The 26583-nt window shown below is 41.5% G+C and overlaps 1 protein-coding gene across 4 annotated transcripts in view; it reads left to right on the top strand.

Annotated features, from left to right (window-relative positions):
• Positions 1–26583, top strand: part of sntg1 (syntrophin gamma 1) — a 290079-nt gene that overhangs the window by 93206 nt on the left and 170290 nt on the right. For all 4 annotated transcript variants that reach the window (XM_008114859.3, XM_008114861.3, XM_062980382.1 and 1 more), the window contains exon 2: positions 19057–19195. The gene's annotated coding sequence lies outside the window, so the exon portion shown is untranslated. The remainder of the gene's footprint in view (positions 1–19056; positions 19196–26583) is intronic.

Genomic DNA, 26583 nt, shown 5'->3' with positions numbered 1-26583 from the left:
GGCGCTGAGCCGGGCCTCCCTATTATCCAACAGATCCGGCTATCTGAGACACGGCCCGCCCACTTAACTCGGATAACCGGAACTCTACTGTATGTGCAAAAGAAAGTAAGAGAGCAATTTTGTTTGTAAAAAAAACAACAGCCTCCTCTGCCCCCCCTGCCCCCTAAAAGAGAAACAGTTTCAAACTCTGAATTGTCCTTCTTTCGTTGGAGAAAATGTTAAATTCATTCACTCTTGCTTTTGAAAATAAACTTTACAAAGATTTCTACCCTCAATATAGCAGCACTTATTTAATGCAACTCTCTGTCTATATTTCAGTTAAGAAATACCTTAAGATTTGGGTAGTTAGAATAAAAGTGGTTGAGTGATTAATTCAGTCTGGGTAAGGTCATAGGGTGTCTAGCAAGACATCACAGGGGGTTCATCAGCCACCAGGTTAGTAGTCCAGATAAACCAATTTAGCAAGAAATAAAACAGAGACATAAATCAACCAAGGTCAGAAAATATGAATGGGGAAAAGTACTACTAGTTACCAAGGAGGAATGTTGAAAGCAACATAGCTGTCAGAGGCCAGCTAATATTTATGAACTCTAGTTTCCTAATCAGGTCAGTGTCTTCTACTTAGTGACCATGGAGAGTAAAGCAATCTCTTCTTGCTCCTTTATCACTCTATGATGATGGTAATGGATCTTCAGTGTGTTTCAGTATTCTACTGGTGAGTAGTGTCCTTCTGCATCAATCTTCGGCTCTTCAGACTTGGGGCTTCCAGACAGTGCTAAATCCAGCACAGATTCCCATCCCTACCCTCCTCCCCCCAAAAAACCCTGAACTTTCCTGGGAGGGAGGGTGTGTGCTTATGTGCCATCTCTATTACAGTTGGGATGGCATTCAGCCACCCCAAATTTCCCCCTTAAAAAAAGCAAAACTTACCTGCCCACTATAATGTTCCTCCTTGTGCCCTCCTGGCATGAGGAAACGACACGCAAGGAGACGGGGCAGGAGATCAAGGAGGAAAGTCACTCCTCACTCCCCCATCTCCTTGTGCATCATTTCCTCATGTCAGGAGGGCACGAGGAGGAATATTATGATGGCCAGGTAAGTTTTACTTTATTTTTAGGGGAAAATTTGGGGTTTGGGGGGAGAGGTGGGTGCCCTCTTGGTCTTTTGGACTCCAGGGGCCTGAAAAACGAAGAAGGCCATGTGGATTGGTTTTGGGAATCATGTGATGCAGTCTCCGGGTCCAATCCCCACAGGGCCCACACCTGGTAAGACCCGGATCTTACCTTAAGATAAGGATTTTACCAGGTATTTTATTAATTTGGAATAAACCAGGGAAACCTGGGATATGGTTCCTGGGAGATGGGTCTGTCTAGATGGGTCCTCAGAGAGACCATTGCTGTCATCTAAATTCCTGGCAATATGCCCCCTCTTCATTTGAATCATCTGACTACAGAAAGTGAGTTGTATAACTCTCCCATTCACCCCATGATTTTTTTCACAGCAATCTCACACGTTCTAACATGCCAGTAGAGATTCTATCTGTGTTTCTGGTCCATCTAAAATCCATGTATGGTCCTCTTCACTTAATCTGCTTCCCCCCCCCCCCCCTTATATTGGGGAATAATGACATTGAATGCATGTGAATTCACAATCTGTTTGGCAAATCATCACTGCCATCTGAGTTTGCTTTCTGTGTTTTTCTTTTTGTTTCAAAAAGACAAAATCCATTTGGTTCATTGTTTTCCCATCTAGGGGAGGAGCACATAGTTCTTTGGTTTTCCTTTGTGTACTTTCATGGGCTTTCTGCTTGTCTCAGTGAATGGGATTTATCGGTTCAGGGCTATAAACGTTAAGTGCTACAAGAGCAGAAAATTACATTGGACTGAAAGTACTTGTGCATTTATTTGAGGCTTAAGTTGAAGGAACTTCATGCTGCACTGTGAAAGGGGGAAATACAAATGGAATTGGTTGTTAAAAACATACTTGTGTATATTTCTATTTGCTTGCTTTCATGTCCTGAATTCTCCTGCATTATGTGATTATGTGCTTTATAGTGATAACAGTCAACGGGAATAAAGTTTGTTTCATTTTTAAAGATTTGATGCTATAATTTTGAATTGCATTCAATACCTCCTGGTAGAAATTACTGAAATTGCAAAGATTTACATAACAAATTTCATGTACATAAAGGACCTGCAAGCCAACTCCCTTTGGCAGAATCTAGGGCTAACAGTGGGAGCTCATGCTGCTCCCCAAATTTGAACTGCTGACCTTTTGGTCAGCAAGTTCAGAAGGTCAGAGGTTTAACCCACTGCTCCACCCGGGGCCCCACATCATAGAGATAGATCCCTGTTAACTGTGGGTCTTCTCCAAGAACAGTGTATACTCATATTGACAAAAAATTCTGTGGAAATATTTCATCCATATCACTTATTGGAAAGTTGGGGTTAGGATTACTTTTGCATTTATCCAGGTTTGGATATGACCCAGGAAAGACAGTAAGGAACTCATGACATTTGACAATTTCAGTGTTCTAGGATGCTTCCAGGATGCTGAGAGAATGGAGTCTGCCTGATCCCATTAGAAAACGCATAGCTAGCTACGTCTGGCAGGGTTCAGTTCTCCCAGTGTCGTAGCAGCATCCTAGGACACTGCCCATAGAACACGGGAAACTTCACGTGGTCTCATTGACAAGAACAGGGCCAGTGGGGAGGTAAGCTGGGTGGCAATGCTTTCCCCTGGGAGATGGGGAAAGCATTGATGTGAGTGATGTAGGGCGACAGTTTCCACCATTGCCCACCAGATTGGTTATGCTACCTGTGAATCCCCCGACTGCTATTGCCTGCTTCTTGAACCGCAATGTTAGGAGGTCCCAAATATATGTAAATGGGTTGGGGAAAATGTGGCCTGTGAATCAAAGGCATTTCCACCAAAAAAGCAATAATGAAGCATTGACTATGACTACAGTATGACCAAGATGTATTATCCCCATAGTATATTATTTTTACCATACAGATAAATTGTCTGGTCATGGTGTAGTCTGTGCACAGTTTTTAGTATATTTCTTTTACTTGCCTCAATACCCCAGAGACACCAGATCCTGTTTGATCTTGACATCTAAGCCAAGCAGCTCTGGTTAGTACTTAAATGGATGACTGTCAACAAATACTAGGTACAGTAGAGTCTCACTTATCCAAACCTCGCTTATCCAAGTTTCTGGATTATCCAAGTCATTTTTGTAGTCAATGTTTTCAATATATCGTGATATTTTGGTGCTAAATTCGTAAATACAGTAATTACAACATAACATTACTGCGTATTGAACTGCTTTTTCTGTCAAATTTGTTGTAAAACATGATGTTTTGGTGCTTAATTTGTAAAATCATAACCTAATTTGATGTTTAATAGGCTTTTCCTTAATTCCTCCTTATTATTCAAGATATTCGCTTATCCAAGCTTCTGCTGGCCCGTTTAGCTTGGATAAGTGAGACTCTACTGTAGTTTAAGCCATATTTCAGAGGAAGGAACTGGCAAAACTACCTCTGAGACCCCTTCCACACTTCCCCTATATACCAGGATCTGATCCCAGATTATCTTCTTATCCCAGATTATCTGGCAGTGGACACTCATATAATCCAGTTTAAAGCAGACTATCTAGGATCAGATCCTGGAAAATAGGGCAGTGTAGAAGGAACCTGAGTATACCTTGCCTAAGAAAATGCTATGAAATTCATGGGGCTGCCATAAGTTGATAGATGACTTGAAGAGACATAAAAACACAAATATTACTTTTACGCAAGTAATGTTGTAGACCTAGAGCAGCAGAAATGGCTGCAAAGGTTATGATGTTATTGATTGCTATCAAGTCAACCTTGACTTATTGCAATCCTATGAATGAGAAACCTTCAAGGCATCTTGTTATTAACAGCCAGTATCAGGGCCTATGAGGTCTACACATTAGTACTACACTTTTTTAGCGCTGCATATTCTAGAATTCTTTGGATTTTGAGAGTGATATTTCCAAGAAAGGAATGTTCCACACTCTGTACTTTTCAAAATAATGTATCTGTCTAATGCTACTCTTAACATATGGAAGAAAACCTGAGAAACTGCTTTGGGAAAAGTATGCATATTTAAAAAGACAATTTTATGTAGAGAAGGATAACTGTCTTATGTTTCCTTGCTACCTGATGTCAGTGACACAAACTGCAATTTTAATGCCAATGGATACATACTGAATGCCTTCTCAAGAGAGAGTCACCAGGCACCAGCTGTAATGAGATTCTGATGCTGGGAAAATACTTGTGTTTACCCAAGCTTTTCACATCTAATATGAGTTGTGATGAGTATTGTATCTGTTTCCCTGAGGCTGGTATTGAACTTTTGTACTGCTGTTATTCTTGCTTGTTGTCCAAATGTAATTTTATATGGATATTTTAGTGTCCTGATTATATAAAGGTAGTCTCCAGGTTACGGGCAAGATAGATTCTATAGGTTTGTCCTTAAGATGAATTTGTGTGTAGGTTGGAACAGGTACATAAATATGTACCCAAATGTAACCCAAGCCACATCATTTTTTTAAATGCTGATTGGGGTCATGAATGAAAAAAATAAGTAGTCCTGGACTAATATAATACACCTATTTACACTATATATACTCCTGAAGGGGCTCAGAGAAAGAGAGAGAACAATTTATTGTAGTTGAGCTTCCCCAGGAATAACAAGAATTGCATGCCATCTATCCTATGCACATCTGTGTGGGGGTTAGCTACATGGATTTGTAAGGCTGGAGCTACACTGTCATATAATCCAGCATCTGGTCACAGATTGTCTATGTTGAACTGGATTATATGAGTCTACACTGTTATATAATGAATCCAGTTCAAAGCAGATAATCTTTGAACTGGATTATCATTTTGGTGCCCTCTTCGTTTTCCGGGCTCATGGAGCCTGAAAAACCCGAAAGAGCTTTGTGGATTGGACCCGGGAATTGTGTGATGCGGTCCCCGGGCCCAATCCACACTGGGTCCATACCTAAAAAGACCTGGATCTTATAAAAGCTCTGAGTCTTACTGGGTATAAAATTAATTCAGGACAATGTAGGGTTTTCCTCTTTGTCTTAAATTAATTCGATTTTACTGGTGGCGGCATTTGGATGCCTTAGGTAAAAGTGTGCTAACTCGCGCGTTTTGGGCCCTGTCTGGATGGGCCCTAAGAGATGGCCATCTAATTTCTGCTTAGAAATCTCCAAGATAGTTCACGATCTTCCAAGGCACCTTCTAAGATCCCTTTTGTTGGTAATAAAAGCAAAATAAAATGCTTTTGCACATTAATACATTATATGTCCTATAGTCACTCTATATTTTAAAATTCAGGTTTGTTCTATAGTTATAGCAGCTTCATTTTTCAACACAGGAGCAGTCTATAACTGTAATATATTCCTAACAAAACCAGGAACAAAATACAAAAGGATGCCAAGAACTATTTGGGAGGCTTTATTTTAACAAGAAACCTAAACACATTATTTGGTTTTTTTTCTTTTTTGAGCGAGGTTTAAACTGATTTTCTTGTGCTTTCACACAGAAAAGCATGATACTTTAGCTAGAATGGACATTAACTTTTTAATAATTAGTAACTCTCCATTTCCAGTCTGGAGAGAGTAGTAACACTAACAAGCCTGTTGTATAATAAGACTAATAAGTGATGTAACTAGTTGGGTTGCTGTGAGTTATCCGGGCTGTATGGCCAAGTTTCAGAAGCATTCTCTCCTGATGTTTCACCCACATCTATGGCAGGCATCCTCAGAGGTTGTGAGGTCTGTTGGAAACTAGGCAAGTGAGATTTATATATTTGTGGAATGTCCAGGGTGGGAGAAAGAACTCTTTGAGGCAAGTGTGAATGTTGCAGCTGGCCACCTTGATTAGCATTGAATACCTAGTTACTTTTTAAAAAGTAATAGTACAGTTTCCATCCTTGGGGTGGCATTTATTGCTACACACAAAAAAAGTCTCTCCTAGTACTCAGGGTATATTTTTTATTTGTTGTTTGTTGAACCCCCCCCCCCCCCCCCCGCCCCGGGGTGTTTCAGCTTATATATATTTCAATAGCCCTCTTTGTGGGATACATAGACACATAAAAATTATAAGTTTAGAATTGAAAGGACAGCACATAATTATATAATAATGCATACATGATATTTTCATACATATTTTTTAAAAATCTTTATATAGTGCTTAAGGCCTACGTATATCAATATGAAATCAAATTGCAGAAATTTCTGGAATTTAAAAGTGAAATCATGGATATCGAATCCATAGATAAGGTGGTTGTACTGTAAATAAACGGGACAATATATACCTCTATTTGTTAATAGAGTTTGTAAATGCGGTCATTTTGAAAGTATGTTTCATGTATACAGTGAGAATGCAATTGAGACAGATGGATTCTGATCTATCTTGGTTTTGTTTTGGGGTATCCCTTTGATTTAGTGATCCGGGGTTTACATAAGGCATCTCAAAAACTATATTCTGAATTACTATTATATCACCAGTGGTTCACAGGGTGAAAAAAGTCACGTAATCCAATATATATCACATTGTCAAGAAAAACCCCAAATTACATTTTGAAGAATCAAAATCAACTGATATTTTGGCAAATAGTGATTTTAGGGAACAAGAACAAATATCCAATGGTTGCAGCCAAACCCAAAAGACAACATATCCTGTGGTCATTGTATCTCTTGAAGGTATACTTCCAAAATGACTGAATTTACCAACCAGATTAACAAAAAGGTCAATAGCTTGATGAAACATGGCCTGATAATTGATTTAATATTTTTATGTTCCTTGAAAAAGGAAAATTCCCTCCAACTCACATTCTCACCGTTGCCTCAGTTGTGTAGCAAATATTACACTGCCTTGTAAAAATAAATTTCATTAATCCATTCAACAAATGAGTTTTGTTCACAGTAGGACTGGATGGAGGCATCCCCAACTGCAAAATAAGGCTAACAGTGCGAAGTGGAGTGCCAGAACTCAGTTGTGCGTGCATTTGCCAAAGCCAAATGCAAATTCGAGGACCTTTTGTGTGAAATGAAATCAACAATCTTCCCTTTGCTGCAACTGTCCCTATTGATGGGATGTAGAGCTGATTAAGACAACAAAATGTGCCAGAAAACATGTAAGGAGATGCTAGCAGATGGTAGCTGTTTAATAAACAATGACCACAAGTCCTTCCTAAATATCATTCCTGCTCATGCCTCTCTGACTACTGCTGTTTTGGGTTGCCGCAGGACCGTGGCCAAATGCACAATGTTTTGTTGTTTTCTCTGTCAACATACATTTATAATATCAACCGGAAGATACTTTTCTAACAGTGTGATATGTTTTAGTGTTGAAAACAGAGATGACAACCCACTGGGCACATAGAAATAGTTGGGTAGGATAGAACACACAGAAGTTGAGTACATGTGATGACCATTTGTTTCCACATTTTCTTTTCTTTCCATTTTACAGATATATTGTGTATTGTGTTGTAAAAGAGATATAATTGACAGATGAAGAAGCAATAAAGAGTTGAAAAAGAGTAAAATCTGTGTCAGGATGCTATATAGTAGGTTCTAGTTGTGCGGAAGCTTAAAATGTAGCAGATTTACTGAGCATTAACTGATACGGGCAAGAGGTGGAAATTGCTCCCAATAAATAAGACACAACGCTTGGCTCTTATTTACTAACAGACTGTTTTAGCTGCAAGCATCATAGCACAACTACCTTTTGTTACATGTGTGTTTCTGTAAATACAGTTTAACAAATAAAAGCTATAGGGATGCAGCAAGATAAGTTAGATAAAGATAGAGGAGAGACAAATGAAATAATTGAGAATTGTTATTGTTTTCTATGTATATATTCTATTATGACATGTTCTGAGTCAAATTATGATATTTCTGTTCTAGCTTTTAAAATAAAGTAGTTTCTGAAATATTTTGTACAGCCTGGAGTGCTTTGGTTCAGTTTATATCTGTAAGAAACAACAATAGCGATAGAAATTTGTGCCACTCCAGAAGTTGCTGGACTACAGCTGCAGGTATTTTTCACATTGTCTATTAGAGATTATGGAAATTGTAATCCAAACACATCTGGAGGGCTATATGTTTACCACCCCTAACTATGCAATGTCCAGAAACAAACTTTAGGATATTTTTCATACTGCTTTTTTTGAAAATCTTTATATATAAGCACTAGCTGTGCCCGGCCACGCGTTGCTGTGGCGAAGTATGGTGGTATGGGAAATAAAGTATTGAGGAATTGGTGGTAGTTAAGGGAAAGGGTAAATGTTTTCCCCTGACATTAAGTCCAGTTGTGTCTGACTCTGGGGGTTGGTGCTCATCTATCCAGTTCAAAGCAGATAATATAAGATTCTAAATGGGGTATATAGCTGTGTGGAAGGGCCTTGAGTCTACACTGCCATATAATCCAGTGCAAATTAGATAATCTGTGGAAGAGGCCTAAGTGAAGCCTAACTCTGCCTGTCCCCTGGGCTGAGTCGGTTGCTAGGAGACCAAGTGGGCGGAGCTTAGCCTTCTAACAGGCAGCAATTGGATAAAAACAATTATTCCTCTCCCTCTAATTAGGACTTTATTTTTCTTTTCTTTTTGTTGTATCAACCTAGAGCCGTGGATGATGGGTTGTATTGTCAAATTTCGAGGTTGGGGGGCCTGTAGTTTTGTTGTTTTGTCTGCTGCCCTGATGCCATCACTCTTTTATATATATAGACTAGCTGTGCCCGGCCACGCGTTGCTGTGGCGAAGTATGGTGGTATGGGAAATAAAGTATTGAGGAATTGGTGGTAGTTAAGGTCAAGGGTAAAGGTTTTCCCCTGACATTAAGTCTAGTCGTGTCTTACTCTGGAGGTTGGTGCTCATCTCCATTTCTAAGCCGAAGAGCCGGCGTTGTCCGTAGACTCCTCCAAGGTCATGTGGGATGACTACATGGAGCGGCGTTACCTTCCCGCCGGAGCAGTACCTATTGATGCACTCACATTTGCATGTTTTCGAACTTCTGGGTTGGCAGAAGCTGGGGTTAACAGTGGGGGCTCTCTCCGCTCCCCCAATTCAAACCTGTGGCCTTTCGGTCCAGAAGTTCAGCAGCTCAGCGCTTTAACACGCTGCGCCATCAGGGGATATTATTTCCTAAAGGTTGTGAATATACAATATTTCTGACTGGTTTTTTTTGTTTGTTAGAGGCAAGCATGAATGCTGCAATTAGGAAAAATGATTAGGATGTAATGGCCTTGCAGCTTTAAAGCCTGGCTGTTTCCTCCCTGAGTGAATTTTTTGTTGGGAGGTGTTAGCTGGCCCTGATTGTTTCCTGTCTGGAATTCCCTTGTTTTCAGAGTGGTGTTGTTTGCGATATTTTATGTGCTTCTACTGTCTGTGGCCCTGAGAAAACAGAGGATTTTCCAGACTTTGATGGTGGGAATACTTTGTCGGGAGGTGTTAGCTGGCCCTGATTCTTTCCTGTTTGGAATTCCCTTGTTTTCAGAGTGGTGTTGTTTGCGATATTTTATGTGCTTCTACTGTCTGTGGCCCTGAGAAAACAGGATTTGCCAGACTTTGATGATGGGAATACTTTGTTGGGAGGTGTTAGCTGGCCCTGATTGTTTCCTGTGTGGAATTCCCCTGTTTATTTACTGTTCTGGTTTTAGAGATTATATTGTTCTGCATTATTCTATCCCAGTAATTATTTCATATTAAAGAAGAATCTCACTTATCCAACATTCGCTTATACAATGTTCTGGATTATCCAATGCAGTCTGCCTTTTCATAATCAATGTTTTTGTAGTCAGTGTTTTAAATTCATTGTGATATTTTAGTGGTAAATTTGTAAATACAGTACAGTAGAGTCTCACTTATCCAACATAAACGGGCCGGCAGAACGTTGGATAAGCGAATATGTTGGATAATGAGGAATTAAGGATAACCCTATTAAACATCAAATTAAGTTATGATTTTACAAATTAAGCACCAAAACATCATGTTAGACAACAAATTTGTCAGAAAAAGTAGTTCAGTACACAGTAATGCTATATAGTAATTACTGTATTTATGAATTTAGCACCAAAATATCACGATATATTGAAAGCATTGACTACAAAAATGCGTTGGATAATCCAGAATGTTGGATAAGCGAGTGTTGGATAAGTGAGACTCTACTGTAAATGCTACATAGCATTACTGCACATGGAACTACTTTTTCTGTCAAATTTGTTGTATAATATGATGTTTTGGTGCTTAATTTGTATAACGATTACCTAATTTGATGTTTAATTGGCTTTTCCTGAATCCCTCCTTATTATCCAACATATTCACTTATCCTGCCGGCCTGTTTACGTTGGATAAGTGAGACTCTACTGTATATTTCTAATCTTATATTATCTGCTCAGAACTGGATTATATGAGGCTCCTTCTTCACAGCTGTATAAAATGCACACTGAAGTGGATTATATGGTAGTGTGGAGTCAAGATAATCTAGTGCAAAGCAGATAATATAAGATTATAAATGGGTTATATAGCTGTGTGGAAGGGCCTTGAGTCTACACTGCCATATAATCCAGTGCAAATTCGATAATCTGTGGAAGAAGTCTAAGTGAGGCCTAAATCGTCCTGTCCCCTAACTGAAACCTGGCTGTCCCTTGGTTGCTAGGCAACCAAGTGGGCAGAGATTAGCCCTCTAAACTGGCAGCAATTGGATAAAAAAATTATTGCTCTCCCTCTAATTAGGACTTTATTTTTCTTTTCTTTTTGTTGTATCAACCTTGAGGCGTGAATGATGGGTTGTGTTGTCAAATTTTGAGGTTGGGGGGCCTGTACTTTTGTTGTTTTGTGAATTGCCGTGATGCCATCACTCTTTTATATATATATAGATTATAGATAATTCTTATCTGTTAGATTTTGAGAATACCTATTTTCTTTTCCAAAGTACTCAAATCCTCATTTCATTGAGGTCAAAAAAGCAGGCGACAGTGGGGGGGGGGGGGGGGGGGATTCACTACGCAATCTGGGGAAATTGTCACTCTGTGTCCTGCATCACTACATGGTTGCTTTTGCCATCATATAGGGGAAAATGTCTCCGGCCAGCTTCCTCCCACTCTCACCCCATTCTAATCAGTGAGGACACAGAAAGTCTCCTATATTCTCAGGTTTCCATCCTAGGATGTAGCCAAGACTTTGTGTGATGAGGTCGAAAATCAGGTTGCCATATAAACAGTACCTGCTAACATTTCTACAGAACTATTAAAGGAACAGGAATCCTGTTCTTATTTCACCTTGCACCCAGTCACTAGATGACCATATAACCAGATAGATAGCAATGCTGAATAATCTCTCAGCTTTTATTGGCAGACTTTCCCACTTTCCTATTCCCACTTGTGAGCAAAGGAAGAATAGATATTCATTCTCATGTTTGTCCCTTCTGGAGCAGCCTAGTTTCCCAGCAGTGAAATAATATTGTCAGGCAATGAATATGCCATAATGGAAGCAGATTAGAGATCACAAGCTGCACTTTTTGTCTTTCACTGTAGTGACAGCAGTTGACCCAAGGTGAAATGTGAGCCATCGCTACTGGCAGACAGAATTAAGTGTTGGCAGAGTTGTATTGAAGGCCAAAAGGGATTTTGGGATGTAACTCACCCGAGAGATGAAAACTAATTAGGGGATTTTATACACACACTCACTCACGCACCAAACCCCTTTGATGCAGAAAACCTCCGAAAGGATGGGTGTTCTATTTATGCAACTGGAATATAAAAAGATCATTCATGAATGATGCATGTATTGCAGATAATAGCTGCTATAGCTCAATACTATGAGCACATTCTGCAGTGAAGCAATGAGCTTTGACACCGATTAAAGGTGGTAAACTCAAAAACAGTGGGAAGCTGTTTGAACTAGGTGGCATCTATTAATATTATTTTTATATTACAAACCCTATCTGTAGAAATGTAGGGATAGATAGATAGGATGGAAGATGAAGAAATGAAGGCCTTGATGCAGGGACAGGAAATACTTCCTCAACTCTTTCTTTGAAGATTTCGCTGTACTCTCATACTTGCTGTATTATGACATCACTGCTGCGTGGACTATGGTTGAATATATTCCATACTAGTAATACTGATGAAGACTCACAGGTGTGAAGCCTAAGACGTATAGAATAGAGATCATGACAAGATCTGCCATCCCCATTAGACTCCATTATTCTGAATATATTGTGTGATTTCCCCCTACAATCACCATATTAGTGAGAGAAGAAGGGTTTCCCCGGTAACAGTGATTGTATGAGCTCCCCTTGTGAAAAAAAGTATTTTGGAGTGACTTGTTTAAATGGGTAAGACTGGGTCTTGCTGATTTTAAAAAGTCATTTAATTATACGAATCTATGCTACCTGTACTGCAGTAAATGTTACCATTATGGTTTTATTCCTTGTGTTGTCTAGGTATTTCAGGGTCTGCAACTGTCTATTGTCCTTGGAGTTATAGAGGCTATTGTATGATGGGACTCTTTCGTCTCCATTGTGAAACGGCAACAGGCGTTGCTGCCCTTTCTTCCATCTGATAGGGATAGGGTGCCAACACACTTTGTACCATCCCCACCATGTGATGGGGTAAGAAGGAAGTGTGTGCGGGGTGCCATGAGCCGCCCCACACATCTTCCCTTTCACCAGTGACAGCCAGCAAAACGGCACAGCTTGAAAAGGCCGTTTGAAGAAGTCAATAGAATCTCAACCAATTAAGCATAATTTGTGGCAGCCACAAAAAATGAAGTTTCAAATTTTGCTACAAAGTATGATCTTTTAAATAATACTGATATTTCTGCCAGCAGAGATGTGACTATACCCAGGTTAAGAAAGGCAGTTATCCTGACTGAATTTATTGCAATTGCTATTCTGGCCTCTCTCTGTGAATAATTTCTTCAAGGACAGTGTTAATGACTATGTTGGCTAGTGGTTGTACACTTGGGAAAAGTTGGCAAAAACTGGGTCCTTTTTTCTTTTAATCACATCTAGAACTTCCCTGCTTGTAACTTTTCTATCAAAGTTTTATGCATCTTCTTCTGAGATGAATTTAAACATATTTGCATTTTAAAAGTCATATAACGGAGAATGGCATCCATAGGAGGATAGCTTTTGCTTTTTTGCAAATAAGTAATAGCATGTAAAGGGATAAAATACAATCTCTATAATAAATACATGTCCCTGCTCCTTAATCACTGTTGCAGTTCCAGAATTTTTATGGCTCATCCTTCAAGGCTTCTATTATTTTCTACCTGTCTCACAGAGAGCTCTTTAAATTTTGTTAGTTCCTAATAATTCAAGTGTACCTCTTTTCCCCAATCATTTTATGCAGTTTTGCTACTAGCTCATGCTTTCTTTCCAGTAATTTTATTTTGTTCCTCAAGCTCCCTTGTAAATTTAATTAACACACACCTGAAGACATCCCAAACTGTTCCACCAGGGATTTCACAGTTGTCATCACCCTTAAAATATTGCCTAGCATCTGCTTTAAGTTCCTTTGGCACCACTTTGTTCAAAACTGTTAAATTAGTAAATTTTTAGCTCTATCTCTAGCCACCTGACACATTTGATAAAATCTTACAGGGCAAATAGATATGACCTCACCACAAACAAAGTTTTATTGCTAAATCCCACGTCAGATTTCTCATAGATATAGAACTTGCAATAATATCTACTCTAGAATAAAATCTGTCCCTTGAGACGACTTATCTGAATAACATCTCCAGTAATGCAAAGTCCAACCAGTCTGGCCACTAAATGCTGTATTCACAAAACAATTTTGGAGACTCATAGAATAGTAGAATAGTAGAGTTGGAAGAGACCTCATGGGCCATCCAGTCCAACCCCCTGCCAAGAAGCAGGAGACAATTATTATTGTGATGACTTTGATTTTAATTAGTCTGTTGTCAGGTGGACAATACCATTTTTAATTTGAAAAGCCTTTTAATGTGGGTTCACATGACCTGAAGGGCCAAGTTCTCTACTTTGAGGCTGATGGGTTTTGAGAACATTTTGGGGAGGGGGAGAGGCAATGGGCTTTTATGCCAATTCCACCACCTTCTGAGAAATGCTCCTAGGCCTCAAGGGGAAGATACTGTATATACTCATGTATAAGCTGAGGACAGGTTTGGGGGCCAAAATTAAGGATTTTGATTTGACCCATGAATAAATTCTGGGTCATTCTCCGGAGAAGGCAAAGTGCCAGCACCGTCCCAGATGGCCAGTTGGTCCTGACTGCTTCTATCATTTTATCCACCCCAAATTTTTATCCATTCAAAAAAACTGGAGGTGATCCTTTTTAAAGATTTTCCCAGTAGAGACTAATCTCTTGCTTTTCTACCCAGAGAAGAGAGGTTCCTTTTTTGATAAGAGTTAAGGCACAGCACTTACACTGAGCCATGGGTAAGTTGATAGCTTTTTGTGAGGTTGCCTTTTTGACTAAAATGTCTAGTCTTATACAGGAATATATGTAGTAGTCAGGATTCTCTCTGACAAATCATGAAGGAAGATATGCAACTATGGCATAAACATTAAAATCCACTAACTCTGTAACACCTTGTATGTTGTCATGATTCTCTTCCAAGTCTTCAGGGTACCTAACATTAGTAAGGGCATCAGATATACACAAAAATCCATTTTTGTAACTCCTGGAAGAGCCCTGCCAGCAGCATGTCTAACATAGGAGGTTAAGTGAGGGAGGATCAGGAGAACAAAGATTGAAAAAGATCAGGTCACTTCCTTTGCAGCCACTCAACCTCTTTTATGTAGCAAGGGAGCAGGGCATTTTAAAATAAATTGCTATGGACTGTGTATTCTCCCATTCAAAAAGTTTGCAAGTAGAAGCTTCTCCAATATATACAACGTTGATGTTGATATTTAAAATACAATTGATTTGCCATGAAATATGCCAGGAAACAATTCTGGTACTAGGTAGCCTGGCCCCAAGTCCTCAAATTATAGTATGGGTTTGTGACAGGTATAAGGAGTATATTACCCTCTAGATGTTTTTGCACTGTAGCACCAGTCATTTCTAGCCAGCATAGGCTTTGAAGAGAATAGAGTTATAGTCCCAAGAAACCTGATTGGATATGTGTTCCCTACCCTTGGTCTATGATGTTTTTAATCCCTGCTGATATTCCATCCTAGAAATGGTGGAGTGTGGTGCAGCAACATTTCTTTGTCTACAAAGGAAGAGAAATCTTACCCTTTGAAATAGCAGAATCAATTATTAATTTACTTTATTTGCTATACTGTCTCTCTATTTCTTCATGGAAATATATGGTGGGATTGAATGCTGTCCCTGTTTGAAACCTATACTGCTTCAAGTGTTTTTTGTTGTACTTGATGTCCTGAAGGAATTTAAATGAGATTATTCAATTAGTAATAAATGACTCAGCCTTTATTATTCTCTTTCTAAAGCTTGGGAGAATCTTTGTATAGCTCTCTTGAGATTGGAGTCCAATACATGGGGTTTTTTTGGGTTTTTTTGCAGAATGCATCCCACTCAAATCAATTGGTTTTATTTCTGAGGAAGCATATAGAGGCTGTGAGATAAAGAGATATCTATAAGGATTCTTGTGATTTAGTTGATTCCACAAGGCACTATTAAGCTGATGCACAATGCTTTTCAAAAGATTTGCCATACTGCATCTTTACACTAATGTTTCTCATTTGTAGTAGCTCTGTTGGTATAGTTAACCATTGGAGATACCTTCTGAATTTATCTAATAGAATCCATGGCAACCATGGTCAAGATAACCTAAACTAAAGACTTACATTGTAGTGTATTGGTCATTGCAGTATTCAGTTTATTTTCATGTTCATAGTAATTTATAAATAATTTTGCTTTTTTACTTTGATACATTTGTATCCAGAGATTTGCCATGAGATCAAATATACAGCTATTTTTTTTTTCTAGATAAGAATTCTGTTTCCGGATTAAATTTGCCTTCAATCCTTACATTTTTAGCAATCAAGTGATTTAAATTTCAGCCAGACATTTCAAATACAGTTTAAACATCCAGGAAAAGGAGGCAGAGATATTACTATGGGAATGTCAACAAGGAAAATCCGAGTTCTAAATGTGAACCATTTTTTCAATGTCTCTTTGCCATGCTACAAATGTGAGGAGGACTGAAGAAAATGTGATCGAGAAAATAATTCTTATTTAGGAAGCAATGCTGTTTTTCTCCTCTTCCCCTCCCCTACATCCTTACATGAAGTCCATGGGACACATACTCCAAAACAGTAACCTTTTGAAAGCACTGTTAGTACTCCACCTTTGAAAATATGCAGCATGTTGCACTGAATGTATTAATTTTTTTTAGTTTCCCTGTACTCTTTCTCCACCTTGCTTATTTCATGAGCATGGTTGCAAAATCCTTGTACTACATAATTTCATATTATGGAACAAAAGTAGGCTGCTATATGCTTTTTAGAAGCCTATAGGCAAGACATAAAGACAACAGAAATAGAATACTCCACTTCCAGTGCTGTTGACAGAATAATTTATTTTGTCAAAATATTCCCCTTGGATCTTGTCCCAAAGCTGGAGGTTGCATGCCACCGTTTCGACCAGTAACATGTAGCTGACTTCTCTTAAATGAATATGCCTGATTCTGTTTTAATGCCTTGTGGCAGCAAATTCTAATCTCTTGACCAAAAAATCCGTAAACCAGTTGTGAGGTGTAAATACTTCCCTTTACTTGTTGTGAATATCTTCCCAATCAATTCCAGAAGTCACAATTGTCATGACCTTTCTTCAGAAAAAAAGTGTTCGAGCCAAAAATCAATTAAAGTCCTTTAAAAAAAAAAACCTTTAGAGTAGATCAGGTCTACACAATCTGTGGCCCTCTAGATGTTTTGGCCTCCAATGGCCAGAAGCCCTAGCCAGTTTGTCCAATGGCCAGGAATTCTGAGAGGCCCCTTCTGCACTGCCATATAAAATCCAGATTATCTGCTTTGAACTGGATTATATTGCAGTGTAGACTCATATAATTCAATTCAAAGTAGATAATCTGGATTTTTTGCTTTGATAATCTGGATTATAAGGCAGTGTAGAAGCGGCTGGAGTTGCAGGCCAAAACAGCTGGAGGGCCACAGGTTGTACAGGCCTGAAGTAGATGTGCAATTAAATTTCAATGGCGGTTTGGTGCACTGTGATAAGACATAGTATTCTATACAGAGTATTTTAAATGTGGATGAGCAGTACATATATGTAAAGGTGTTATGATACTGGTGTGTTTTCAGTTCTTTACTTAATGGTGCCCATTAAAACATGTTGTCTTTTCATAGCTGCCACATCATGGGGTTGAGTATAGAGAACTAATGTTACATTTGGGAGCCATTCTCTTAGATATTTGTTCATCAAAGTAATACCAAATAGTGGGCTACAGAAATGCCACAAAAGGAATGCTTTGTGAATTCTGTGGAAAGTTTTTCATTAGTGAAAATCATTTCTTTCACACATTATGTATTGCATCCTTTATTTTAACATTTAAAAAACTGAAGGAAAAGTTGAAACGTTGTACATACCATGATTTGTGCATTCATTTTAAATTGAAGGTATTTTCAGATGGTGAGGCCACCTGGCTAAGGTCGGGTGAAATGTTTGTTAGGCGTATTCATTAAAGTGAAATCAGCTCTGTGTCAGGTCTGGTAGAAAACTTTAACAACGTGTTTTTACCATCAGCTAAACAAGTATTATAGAGAAAATACACAAGTGACTTCACGAAGGGAAAATACTATTGTATTGTGAAGTCTTCCAACATAGCTCTATGGCATGCCAGGCCAGAAATCATGTATTTTATGACATCTAGTTATATCTGCAGCCAGAAACCTATCATCCATGTATACTGTGCCTAAAATCCAGGAAGAAATATTTAGAGGAAACCATGTTGACCATGCAAACAAAATTGAAAATCCACAAGCATTGATGTTGGGTTAAATGTTAGAAATCATACATAGTAATAATGTTAGAGTCATTAGGCATACACGTTCTGTATGAGATATTGTCAGTTAAGATGATATTGAGGGATTTCAATGCAGGCAAAAGCCTCATTGCCCATTGACTAGAGACAAAAAGCAAAACAATGTCAGCTCCATTAGCAAAAGAAAAGTTATTTTTCTTGAGATTCAGCTGCCCCCGCCCTATTCAGATCACACTGCTTCTTTCTTAGTCAGAGAACATCTAATTTCTCAAGGAGAAATTGTCATATTTTACCAATGCAATACTTAGGACTTCATCATATGGCCGGCGGCAATGGTGGTGCTCCTCTTAAGGGCAAGGCATGGAGCCCTAGTCTCACCAGCTGGCCGAGCAATCCCATGGAGGGAAACGGGGAGCACACATAGTGTGCACGGCTTCTCCCCATAGAGCTGGCAACATGTCAGACTTCTCATGTTGCCAGGTCCATGCCAGGAAGTCATTCTTCCCTCCATGTAATTGACCTGCCGGCTGGCGAGGCAAGGGCTCTATTGCTTTGTCCTGAAGAAGAGTGCCCAACCGCCGGCCATGTGACAAGGTCCTTTTGGTTCTTCCAGATACATGAGTATAGAGACTCCTTTAAAAACCCAGTGTTCTCAGTCAGGTTCACTTCTGAGTAAAATGTGTAAGACAGTACTCCCAAAGAAACATTTAAAGTTTGAAAAATTCTCCTGACCTCTGTGCTGTGAATTCCTTTCTCCTAGCAGTTTATGTTAAAGATATTTCTTGGCAGAAATTGTCTTGTTTGAGTGCTCCATTTTCAAAGTATTTGCTACAGTGTGCTTCTAATGATGCCAATTCTGAAGGAATGGAAATTTTCTAGCATTTCCTTACAAATGCTATGTCCCTTTTTTTAAAAAAAAGTACTGATCAGTATGGGGGAATGGTATTTCTCTATGACAATATTTTGTTCAACTTTTCTCCTTAGGCTTTTCTCCTATGTATGATTGAAGTCAATGGAACTCTTCAGAAATCTGACTTTATTTTTCTTCTTTATTTCCACAGTGGCAAATAATTGCCATATATTTTCTTGAGTGCCAGCAAGTGGAGTTTAACTTCCTGGGATTGGCAGTAGAGTATCACCAATGTCGCTCTTCTAATTTGGAACTAGCTTTTCTTCTGTTTTCATCAATGCAAGTATCTGGTGAGTTACAAATCAGTTGGTTTTCTGTTCAGTGAGAATTGATTTCATTCCATTAATTATGTTTTCCAAGATTTTTTGTGAATGATAGCATTAACATTCTTGTTTTGGTTTTACATCATCTTGAATACTCTTTGAGAAAAAGCAAAACTAATCTAAATAAATAAATATTACCAAGATCCTTTAAAAGAGTGCCTATTTGAATTTTTTGATGCATTTCTCTTACTGTTATGTGGATCATTAGAAAGATAAACAGCATCACAAAAGATTCAGGGAGACTTTTGAGCAGGTAAGTTTAGTTAATCCTTCACACCCACATCCTGGCATCTGAAAATAAAAGATGGGATTTATATTTATATATGGGATGCCATTTTACTACACCATTCTGTATGATGGGATTTGGACATCCATGGATTTTGGTATCCACTGGGATACCCCAGTGGATACTGAGAAGACACAGTATATCTTTATGACTGCGATGAACCAAAAATACTAAATGCATGCAACCCAATGATGAACTTCAAGAACTTTTGGGAAGGCAATAACAGTTATCTGAACAGTCTAGACATGATCAGGTACTGTTAATGTGATCTCAAGAAGCAGAAGTATTCTCACCTTTTGATTAATACAAAAATAAGTACCCTTTGGGCTAATTCTTTTGTCCAGAGCTTTTTTTTAATGATATCTGAAGTGACAAGTTAAAAAGGTAAGCAGAGTTCTTAGGACTTAGGTTGTTGATCCTATTATTGAGTATGTTCAGGTCACTCATGTATTTAGTTCATTCTTTAGCTCACACCTGAGCTCCTACAACATATGGCCAAATTTGAATCGGATAGTTTAGGTCAGCACAGTTCAGTTTCCTTGGTAATTCTAAATCTGCTGTGTTTTTCTCAGCCACTGTTGTGGAACAGACCTCAAATTAGACAAATTGTAACCTATTTAACACTCTCATTGCAAAGTTAAGGATGGGTTTGTGATATATGCTGTCAGTGTTGCTTCCACTGATGCAATTTTATATCATTTCTTTATTGGTTTTATCCATCCAGCCATTCCTATATTGCTTAATATATTCCAGTGATCTGCAATACTGAGATGATTATAAGAGGTAAAGGTTTTCCCCTGACATTATGTCTAGTCATGTCCGATTCTGGGGGTTGGTGCTCATCTCTGTTTCTGTGATGACTCATGGGCCATGTAGTCCCGTTCCTAGTACTATTGTGGCAGATGAAGAGGAAAACTTGGGTTTCCCACCGTTTCTGCCAGATTTGGAGCCCTTGCACCTGCAAGATGTTTGCCCACAAGAAGTCAGCCAAACAAGCCTTGAGCAGAAATCTCCCCCATTTTCTCGCCGGGATTATTATAATCAAGATAGAAGCGCTCGGGAGTCGACTCGCAGGAGCGCCAGGATAGCTGCCAGACAATTAGCTGATTAAGTCTGTTTCCCTTGGGAAACTTTAAGGAGTCAATGCATCTGGACACAGTATAGGTTTCGTTTCTTGTTCCCCAGAGAAAGTGTTCCTTGGCGGGAAAACAAGATCCTATATAGGTGTTTGCCCGCAAGGGGGTCCTTGCGGAGTCAATTCGTCGGCTTGAGGAGTGAGATCGTGTGCAGACTACGTACTCCAGTTCCCAGATCCCGGACCAAGTTTCCAGCCCAGCCTTGTACCATGGACTTCTATGGACTCAGTTCTTGATTCATGTTTGCCTTGCTTTAAGTTTGATCTTGCCAAGACTCAAGTCTAGCCTTGTCTTGCGTTTTAAACCACGGACCTTGCTTCTCGGATTCAAGCCTTGTTCCCCAGTTTCCTTCGGATTTACCTTAAGCCTCAAAGACTATGGACAGTTCCCCACACTATTGCTTGCCAAATAGTGTGTGACTCCGCCACCTTAAGCACCAATTAACCTAGGCCAGAATGTCTACTGGAACCGGGGCGGAAGCCCAACCACTCAGCTATACTTTCTCCAAGGATGAAGTGGACAGAATCCGTGATATGCTCCATACGCAGGAGGGAGAAATACGGGGCTTGAAGGAACGCGGAACCCGTCTCCCTGCCCTGGCGTTACCAACCAAGTTTTCTGGAGAAGCTTCCAAGGTTCACGTTTTCCGTCGCCAATGCCAGGCATACCTAGAAGCCCGTCATGCCGAGTTTCCTCAAGAAGACATCAAGGTGGCGTGGATTTACAGTCTCCTAGACGGGCCAGCGGCAAATTGGGCGACGGCACTGTTTGATGAAGCCTCCCCACACCTAAGTTCCGCGCAAAACTTCCTGAACCACCTTAAGGCGACTTGGGGGATCGAGGACAATTTAGAGGCGGCCGGCCACAAACTCCGGCGCCTCTTCCAAGGGGACAGGCCCTTGTCCCAGTACATAGCCGAGTTCCGAGTGCTGGCCCAAAACACCGGTTGGAATGACGTAGCCCTCAGAGGACAGTTTCGGGAGGGTCTCAACATCGAGATGTTGGAAGAAATCTCCAAGGTGGATCCTCCAAACTCTCTTGAGAGACTTATTGACCAATGTTTACGAGCTGAAGTAATGCTTGCCAACAGAAAACAGTGGCTCCGAGGCCAGAGTGGAAGAGCAGGAGCAAAACCTCCCGCTCCCGCCGGCATCCAGCCACGTCCAATGTGGAGACCCTCGCCACCAGCCCCATACCCCAGAGAAAGCGAGGAGGTGCCAATGCAGTTGGGCAATGTGCGTCCCAGATTAGATGTTGCCGAGAAGGCCCGCCGCCAACGTTTAAACCTCTGTTGGTACTGCGGAAACGGGGGCCACTTTGCCAGAGAATGTCCAGCCAAAAGAAAGCCCGCCGCTCGTTTGGCGGCGGCGTCCTCCATGGAGACGGAGACGGCCGAGGCGGCTGGCACAAAGCCGGCGGGGGAAGCCAGCGACCGGGCGTAGAGAGGCTCGCCAACCCGGTCAGAAACCCCACTCAAGAGCCGCCAACCGGGGTCCTATTTCTCCTAGTGGTCACCTTGTGGTCAACGAAAAAAGGACCCGTCATGATCCATGCCATGATAGACTCAGGAGCAACAAACAATTTCATCAATAGAGAGTATGCCGACTCTCTGGGATTACAATATCACGATTTCAAGAACGCCCGGGTGGTGCAAGCCATAGATGGCCGCCCCCTAAAGACAGGTCCAGTAAGCCAATGGACTGAACCCACTAGAATGTGGATAAGGGAACACATGGAAGAGATTTCCTTTTTTGTTACCGAGGTTCCTCACTTCCCTGTGATTTTGGGAATTCCATGGCTGACACTCCATGACCCCAGCATCTCTTGGACCAACAGAGAACTACAGTTTGCTTCTAAATATTGCCAAAACCATTGTCTTGTAGCCAAGGTCTGCCATGCCACAGACGCTGAACCCATCATCACCTTGCCCAAGAAATACTCAGACTTTTGGGATGTTTTCAATGAAAAGGAAGCCGAGAAACTACCCCCGCACAGGCCCTATGATTGTGCCATTGACTTGGTGGAGGGGGCCCCGATCCCACGAGGACACCTCTACTCCCTGACTGAACCAGAGCAAGAAGCTCTCAGGGAGTTCATAGAGTCAAACCTCCGCAAGGGGTTCATCAGACCCTCTCAATCCCCAGCCGCTTCACCAGTGATGTTTGTAAAAAAGAAGTCAGGGGACCTACGCTTGGTTGTGGAATATAGAGCATTGAACAATATCACTAAACGGAACCGCTACCCCCTGCCTTTGATCTCGGACCTATTAGACGGCTTCGAGGGGCCAAGGTTTACACCAAGCTGGATCTTCGGGGGGCTTACAATCTAGTTCACATCAGGGAGGGGGACGAGTGGAAAACTGCCTTTCAGACTAAATTCGGATTATTCGAGTCCCTAGTCATGAATTTCGGTTTGTCCGTTGCTCCCGCAACGTTCCAGCACTTTGTCAATGATATTTTCCAGGATTATCTAGATCGGTTCTTGATCATATACTTGGACGATTTTTTGGTGTTTTCTAGATCACAATCGGAGCATGAGAAACACGTCAGAATGGTGTTACAACGATTGCGGGATCATGGACTATATGCCAAGTTGGAAAAATGCGCTTTTGATCTACAAGAGGTAGATTTCCTGGGATACCGTGTCTCGCCACTAGGGCTCTCCATGGACCCGGCAAAGGTTTCAGCAGTATTGGAATGGCGGGCGCCAACCAACAAGAAAGAAGTGCAACGTTTCTTTGGGTTCGCAAACTACTACCACAAGTTCATTCCAGACTTTGCCCGCTGGTCTGACCCAATCACCAGCTGCATCCGTGGAAAACAGCCTTTCCGCTGGACGGAGCAAGCAGAGAAAGGGTTCCAGCAACTAAAGAAGTTATTCACGTCCCAGCCAATTCTACAGCACCCTGATCCTAAGACCCCTTTTGTTGTGCAGGCTGACGCCTCTGATGTGGCAATTGGGGCTGTACTCATGCAACCAGTGGGAGAACATCTTCATCCTTGTGCCTTTTACTCCCGTCAACTAACAGCCCCAGAGAGAAATTACACTATTTGGGAGAAGGAACTTTTGGCCATAAAGGCAGCCTTTGAAAATTGGAGACATTGGTTAGAAGGGGCCAAATTTCCCATTGAGGTCCATACTGACCATCGTAATTTGGAACATCTAAGAACTGCCCGCAAGTTAAATCAGAGGCAGCAGCGCTGGGCTTTATTTTTTGAGCGCTTTGACTTCCAGATCCATTATGTAACCCCAGCTCAGACCAAGCAAGCAGATGCTCTATCACGGAAACCGGAGTATGCTGCAGGGCGCAAAGAGACTTTCGAATCCCAATTGCTGCAGCCCGAGAACTTTTCCACGCTCACAGTGGGAAACACCAAATCCACTGCAGTTGAACCAACTCCCACTACTCCAGGACCCCTTTGTGCTCAAGAAATCAGAGCCAGTCAACAGGCGGATGCCTGGGCTCAGGACCAAATTCGCCAAGGACTACGTTTTCCTTTCTCACTTAAGGATGGGTTACTTTGCTACAGAAATCACATCTACATCCCTCCAGGACCAGGTAGAGAAAAGGCACTTCGTCTGTGTCATGACTGCAAGCCAGCAGGGCATTTTGGACTATTTAAAACCATGCATTTGATCCTACGAGATTTCTGGTGGCCCAAGATCTGCAAGGATGTAGAGAAATATGTCAATACCTGCCCGGTATGCCAGCGTTCCAAGACAAGAAGGGAGAAGCCCTCAGGGCTACTGCATCCCCTTCCTACTCCATCTCGTCCATGGGAAATAATTTCTGCGGATTTCATCACTGACCTACCACCTTCCCTTGGATTCACCACGATCCTAGTGGTGGTGGACCTTTTTACCAAATTGGCCCATTTCATTCCCTGCGATGGCCTCCCCACGGCCAAAGAGACTGCAGATTTATTCCTTCAGCATGTTTTCAGACTACATGGATTGCCCAAGAGTTTAGTCACAGACCGTGGATCTCAATTCACCTCTCGTTTCTGGAAGGCACTACAAAAACTATTGGGCATAGACTCTCGTTTATCTTCAGCTCACCATCCCCAAACGGATGGGCAAACTGAGCGCACCAATGCCACTTTGGAACAATACCTTCACTGTTATGTAAACTACCAGCAGGACAATTGGGCATCCCTGTTACCTCTGTCAGAGTTTGCCTACAACAACGGTGTCCAGGCTTCAACCAAGGAAACCCCGTTCTTTGCAAACTACGGCTTCCACCCACGTTTTTTTCCTCCTGTCATTGAAACCTCAGAAGTCCCCGCAGCGGAGGACTGGCTGCAACAACTATTGCTCCAGCAACTGGACCAAGCCAAGGAGGACTATAAACGCCACGCTGACAGTCATCGCCAGCCGGGCCCCGAAATCAAGGTAGGAGATCGGGTTCTTCTGTCCACTCGCTTTTTGCCCTCCCACCGTCCCTGCCGGAAGCTAGATGCCCGTTTCATTGGTCCTTATCCAGTGGTGGCGCAACTTAACCCCGTGACTTTCAAACTTCAACTTCCGCGCTCTATGCGCATTCATCCAGTGTTTCATCGCTCCCTGCTCCTTCCGGCGGATGGTGTGCGCCCTGATGCAGACCAGCCGGCCCCCACTCCTGTTTTGGTGGATGGGGAGGAGGAATTTGAGGTTCAGGACATTTTGGATTCTCGCTTCCACCGCCGCCGTCTTCAGTATCTCATTGACTGGGTGGGTTATGGCCCCGAAGAACGCTCTTGGGAAGATGCTTCCACAGTCCATGCCCCCGATTTAGTCCGCCGCTTCCATCAGGCCTACCCTGCCAAGCCGCGGCCCCGCACCTCGGGGAGGGGGCCCATTTTTGAGGGGGGCCTTGAGGAGGGGGATAGTGTGATGACTCATGGGCCATGTAGTCCCGTTCCTAGTACTATTGTGGCAGATGAAGAGGAAAACTTGGGTTTCCCACCGTTTCTGCCAGATTTGGAGCCCTTGCACCTGCAAGATGTTTGCCCACAAGAAGTCAGCCAAACAAGCCTTGAGCAGAAATCTCCCCCATTTTCTCGCCGGGATTATTATAATCAAGATAGAAGCGCTCGGGAGTCGACTCGCAGGAGCGCCAGGATAGCTGCCAGACAATTAGCTGATTAAGTCTGTTTCCCTTGGGAAACTTTAAGGAGTCAATGCATCTGGACACAGTATAGGTTTCGTTTCTTGTTCCCCAGAGAAAGTGTTCCTTGGCGGGAAAACAAGATCCTATATAGGTGTTTGCCCGCAAGGGGGTCCTTGCGGAGTCAATTCGTCGGCTTGAGGAGTGAGATCGTGTGCAGACTACGTACTCCAGTTCCCAGATCCCGGACCAAGTTTCCAGCCCAGCCTTGTACCATGGACTTCTATGGACTCAGTTCTTGATTCATGTTTGCCTTGCTTTAAGTTTGATCTTGCCAAGACTCAAGTCTAGCCTTGTCTTGCGTTTTAAACCACGGACCTTGCTTCTCGGATTCAAGCCTTGTTCCCCAGTTTCCTTCGGATTTACCTTAAGCCTCAAAGACTATGGACAGTTCCCCACACTATTGCTTGCCAAATAGTGTGTGTTTCGGTGAAGTGGATTATAACTTTGGACTTTAATATCACACATTGGACATTGTTTTCCTGGACTATATTTGACCTTTCCTGAAAGGTCTACTCCTGAACTATATTCTACACTTGTTTTTATTGACTTTATATATTCCTTTAATAAAGATATTAGATAGATTCTGGTCTCTGCGCATGGTTATTGGTGCTCTGCAGCCTGGGTCCTGACAGTTTCTAAGCCGGAAAGCTAGCGTTGTCCGTAGACACCTCCAAGGTCATGTGGCCGGCATGACTACATGGAGTGCTCTTGCCTTCCCGCCAGAGCGGTACACATTAATCTACTCACATTTGCATGATTTTGAACTGCTAGGTTGGCAGAAGCT

The sequence above is a fragment of the Anolis carolinensis genome, chromosome 4, assembly GCF_035594765.1.
Source record: "Anolis carolinensis isolate JA03-04 chromosome 4, rAnoCar3.1.pri, whole genome shotgun sequence".
In the NCBI taxonomy this organism is placed as follows: Eukaryota; Metazoa; Chordata; class Lepidosauria; order Squamata; family Dactyloidae; genus Anolis; species Anolis carolinensis.
The sequence above is the reverse complement of the archived record's forward strand: the minus strand, read 5'-3'. Positions and strand labels throughout refer to the sequence as shown.